Here is a 5582-nt window from a genome sequence, read left to right as displayed (position 1 = left end):
CGATCTAAAGAATCCAATTGCTTTGATCGTAAGTAACAAAGACCTTATATCCTTATTGTGGCTTAATTTAATTATCCATGACAATGAGGCTGAGGTCATGTTAATTATTCGGTGCAGTAGTAATTAGCCAACTAAGGGGCCCAATAAAATGGAATCATAATAATTTAGGCCATTAGGGGAAACATTTAAATATATGGAAACATTTTTATTAAGACCATTATTCACAATTCTTTAGATAAGTTTTATCTGTCAAGTTCTTTCAATCTCCTGTGATTATCATTAATTTAAAGGAAAATGTTTTTTTTTCTTACTGGGTCATTCAAACCAAGCTAAGCCGGTTGTTTTAGCCAAGCTGAATACACCTGGCTTTATAAGGAAATTATACAAAAATAAATAAATAAATGAAATTAAAAAGTGAAATATTTTCAAATTTGGAAAGTAAAAAAACCCTCAATAAATAAAAGGGCAAAAGAGAGAGGAAACGTTCAGAATCAGAGGTAGAACTCTTGCCTTTGAGAAGCCTCTCTCTCTCTCACTCTCTCTTTTAAGACACAAACCCTGAAACAGAGGAAGCTAAAAGAGAAACTTAATGTCCACCCACCTCTTCTGAATCTCTATTTCTCTTAAAAACTGAACCTAGGTGTGTGACTCTTCTTCTCTGCTAAAATCCCATTTGTTTCCTCTCATTTTTCTTTTGAGTTTTTGGGTTGAGAGAACCCAACAAGAAGAAAAACAAACAAGTACCCTTATTTTGGTTTTATATTAATTCATCTTCTCTGCTTCACAGCTGGTTTTGTTTGTTCAGATCTCTCAGTTCTTTATCATCATTTCTTGTTGTTTGTTTGAGGGGAAGAAATGAGTAAAGAAGAGTTTTTGAAGATCCAGGTACCATCTTATTTATTCTTTCGTTGTATGGGCTATACTTGTTCTCAACTCAAGTTCTTTGGTTTCCTTTTTATCTAGTTTTTAATAGAAAAAAATTGTTGTATACTTTATCTCCTTCTTTACTCTGTGCCTTGTTGTTTGGTTACTTGTTCTTGTAGACCTGTGTTCTCAAAGTGAACATACATTGTGATGGATGTAAGCAGAAGGTGAAGAAACTATTGCAGAAAATTGATGGTATTTCCTCCATTTTAAAAATCTATTTTGCAATTTTTGCCCACAACATCTTTTAATGGGTTATTGTTATTATTATTATTATTATTATTATTATTATTTGTTAATGGAAAATTTTCATCTTTATTTATAATTTCTGTTTTTTTTTTTTGGTGGGTTTTTTGGTGTAGGGGTGTATACTACCAAAATAGATGCAGAACAAGGGAAGGTGACAGTCTCAGGTAATGTAGACCCATCAACTCTTATCAAGAAGCTTGTGAAAGCTGGAAAACATGCAGAGTTGTGGGGCTCTCAAAAGGCTTCCAACAACAACAACAACAACCAAAATCAAATCAACAACCAATTCAAGAACATGGATTTGAATGGCAAAGGAGGTAAAGATAACAAGTCTCAACAAAAGGGTGGAAAAGTCCAACAAATGGGTGGTGGTCAGCAACAACAGCAGAAACAGCCACAACAGCAGCAACAGCAGCAACAACAACAGATTCAACAACAACTACAACAGATGAAAGAACTACAACAGATGAAAGGGTTCAAAGATCTGAAGCTTCCCCCTTTCAAGGACCAAAAATCAGTCAAGTTTAACTTGCCTGATGATGATGATGATTTTAGTGATGATGACGAGTTTGATGACTATGATGATGAGGATTATGATGATGATGTGTTTGATGATGAATTTGATGATCCTCGTCATCCTTTGAACAAGATGAAACAACCCCCTACTATTATGGGTAAAGGCAATGTTCCTCAAATGATGCCTAATGGTATGATGATGATGAATGGGCATCATCCTCAACTCATGAATGGTAATCCCATGAATGGAAACCCCATGAAGGCTGGTGTTGGTGGTGGTGGGAATGGTGGTGGTAATGGGAAGAAAGGTGGTGGTGGTGATGTGGTAGCGAAGGGCATGAGTGGAAATAATGATGCTAAGAATGGCAATGTGGGAAAGAAGGGTGGTGGTGGTGGAGGAAACAATGGAGGGAATCAAAATCAAGGTGGTGGAGCTCCTAAAAATGGAGGCAAAAATGGTGGTGGGCCCCCCCAAGATGCTAAAAATGGAAACAATGGTGGTGGAGGAGGAAATAATAAGGCTCCTAATAATGGTGGTGGTGGAAACAACAATAGTGCTAATGGGGGCAAGAAGGGAGGAGGGAAGAATGAGGGGGTTCAAGTAATGAATAACATGCACAAAGGAGGGTTCCATGAAATTGATGTCACTCGTGGTGGTGGCGGTGTTGGTGTCGGCATTGGCGGTCATGGTGGGAATGTGGGTCAGATGGGTAGTATTCCAATGGGTCAGATGGGTAATATTCCGGCTGTCCAAGGGTTACCAGCGGCGTCAATGAATGCTGGTGGTCTTGGGTACTTCCAAGGAGCAGGACCTGAGATCATGGCTGGGAACCCATATCATCACCAGCAACAGCAAGCAGCAGCAGCAGCAGCAGCAACAACAACAACAGCAACAACAATACTTGGCGATGATGATGAATCAACAACGTGCGAATGGGAATGAACGGTTCCATCCGATGATGTACGCTCGGCCACCAGCAGCTGTTAACTACTACCCTGGAGGCGCAATGCCACCGCCACCGGCCGACAACTACACCCATTTCTTCAGTGATGAGAACACCAATAGTTGCAATGTCATGTAAATTAAGCTTAATTATGCCTTTTAATTTTGCTCTAGTTTGTTGGTTGTGTGTCTTGGTGGTGGTGGAGTGTCTTGCCAGATTATACATGGAAATGGGTCTGTTTTAGTTAATTTTTCATCTTCTCCTAAGTTGGAAGTTAGGTTTTTATTTAATAATAATCAAATTATATAGGGAATTTTAGGCTATTAAAGGACTTTGGAATGGGTATTAATATCAGTTCTTATGGCTCTATAAGATTGCAAGAAGTGGAGATGAAGAGTTGTAGCTTCTTACGAGAGGTGTGAATATGTTTATAAGTTGTTGGAAACTAATAAGAAAAACATATGGGCAGAAGCAACCCATCTCTCTCTCATTCTCCATTGTTCTTTGTTTCTTTCTTCACATTTATCCATTTTATTTCAAAGAGTGCTCTTGGTGATTAATTAATGTTAGGTTCTGTGATGGCCAATCAGGTTGGTGTGCTTGGCCCAGCCATTGGTTAAGTATGTAAAAGACATTGATTGGTTTGTGGGTCCCTTTGATCATGCAAATAACAACTAGACCCTTAGTCAAAAAGAACTCACTCCTTAAATAGAGGGCCTAACAATGAAAATGAAAACTATTTAGAATGCGTTGAAAAGGACAAGTTAACCACTTAATTTTTGAAAAATCTTATTATGGGTTAGACACCACCTTAGTGGACGTCCGTCCAATCGTTTTTAATAGGTTTTGGATTTGGTATCATAAACCCTATCAAGCTTCTGATGTTGTGATTTGGGAATCGTACACATCTAATGGAGACAGTGATGTGAGTTGTGGGTCATGTACCTGCATGAGTACTATATCATATTTTGGCTTATTTTCTTAGTCCACTTGTTCTATAAAAGTGGTAGAAGGTTCTTATACAGATAAGAAACTGGTCAGAGAGGAGCACTGAATACCCAACATCGGCATCCCATGAGGTTCAATAATATTGCCAGCTACAACTCTATAATTACATTTGAAATGTCGATGAAGCATGTCTTTAGTCAAAAGTGAATTTCTTTTTTTTTTAAGAAGTTTTATAGGGTAATTTTGAGATACCACTCCAGATTTTGGTAAAAATTAGAGATACCCCCTGAATTTTCAAATTGGTTATATACTCTTAATGTTCAATTTTTTTTCAGAGACTATTAAAAAATAATCAAAATGCCCTCATCTTCAATTTCTTGCCAAGAACTCCATTTTTCTCAAAAAAAAATCCATTTTTGACAATCACTTTAATTTCTAAGGTAAAATATTAACCCGTCTTCAACCCAAAGATTAAATCTCTTTCGAAACCTTAAGAACAAAATAGGGTTTGGGGGGAGATTAACGATGACAGGTTTACAGCAAGAACATCGATAGTTTTTGCAAGAGGGGGGTAAAGATCATCGGTTAAAGATGAGATTGCCTTAGAGTCGAAGACAATGGGTTTAGATGGAAATATTGAGGGTTATTTTTTTGGCAAGAGATAGAATCTGAGGGCATTTCAATCATTTTAAATTAGTCATTACGCAAGACCACCATTAAAGGGGTATGTCATCAGTTTGAAAATCCAGGGAATAACTTTAATTTTTACCAAAATCCAAAGGGGTGCCTCAACAAAATTATCAAGTTCTTTTAACATGCATTATGAGAGGATACATGTTGCCCACTTCAATAATTGGGATAAATGTTGATTAGGATGAGCCTTCAGCATTAAATTTGTCTAGAAACTCTATTCCCTTCTAACATGTCATAATCCACAAAACCCTTTACTATAAAAGTAGATATGGGGCTCGAGGTTGAGTAGAATCTATTTAACCTCTGTAATGGATAAAAATGCCTTAGACAACTTTATTCTTGTAGCCAAGGTCTATCCATGAAGCTCCTATCTCCCTATAGGAATTGGAGCCAAGTTTGAGAACATTTCATTCAAGGAGAATCCAATCACCTGAAAATGAGGATTCAAGATTTTTGCGACAGATAATAGAGTTTAAGGGTTGGTCTTAATAGAAAAATCCATTAAGATGATTTGAGCATGTACAAGCAAACCAATAACAATATTGCATCATTTTAATAGGGCAGAAGGACTGAACTAATCACCGAAAAATCTATTGAGATGATTTGGACATGTACAAGAAAACCAATAACAACATTGCACCATAATTTAACTTCGTATTATCTTATAGTTACGTATGCATGTAACTCGTACCCACCTAATCAATACCCTTGGTATATAAGCTTGCTTCAAACAACTTTGTTGATGGACAATGTTCAACAACCAATCAATAGTGCAATTAAGGTATGTTAAGGCTGAGGGTTTGCAAGCCAAATATAAATTGTTATTTCGTTAAAAAGGTAAATTATTTTTCGTAGTTGAAAGTTGACAAATAGCCAAAGGGGAGTCAAATTGAAGTGGATAGTAGTTTGTATGCTAGAATTGAGGATATGGCTCGAGATGAGGGTAGATGTGAATGGGTTGTTCGAGCTCTAATGACCATTCACTTAGAACGAAAATATTTTTTACAAGAATTTCAAAACTAAAAATAGAATGCGATGAAAATTATTGGTTTATAATTTCAATCACATATATTATCCAATTACTCTAAGAAATATTGAAGAATAAGGGATCACTTCTAAAATATATATATATATATATATATATATATATATATTCAAAAGAGAAAAGAGAAAGGAATTGAGAGAAAAAAAAAAATCTCGAACATCATATTGAGAACCAACAAAAGTTCAAAAAATATTCGATAATAATTTGAAAATAAAAAGTTAATAGAGGATTTGTAAAAAATACTTTTAATACTCTAAAAATAG

General features: G+C 36.0%; 1 pseudogene across 1 annotated transcript; it reads left to right on the top strand.

Moving 5' to 3' along the window:
* The first annotated feature begins 484 nt into the window (after positions 1–484).
* LOC147395806 (uncharacterized) lies at positions 485–2881 on the top strand (annotated as a pseudogene). Its single transcript, XR_015180744.1, has 4 exons — positions 485–640; positions 806–885; positions 1044–1119; positions 1287–2881. The product of XR_015180744.1 is annotated as an uncharacterized LOC147395806 (transcript).
* The last annotated feature ends 2701 nt before the right edge of the window (positions 2882–5582 follow it).

This window comes from Akebia trifoliata, chromosome 8 (genome assembly GCF_017979445.1).
Source record: "Akebia trifoliata isolate Shusen 1 chromosome 8, ASM1797944v1, whole genome shotgun sequence".
Taxonomy (NCBI): Eukaryota; Viridiplantae; Streptophyta; class Magnoliopsida; order Ranunculales; family Lardizabalaceae; genus Akebia; species Akebia trifoliata.
The sequence above is the reverse complement of the archived record's forward strand: the minus strand, read 5'-3'. Positions and strand labels throughout refer to the sequence as shown.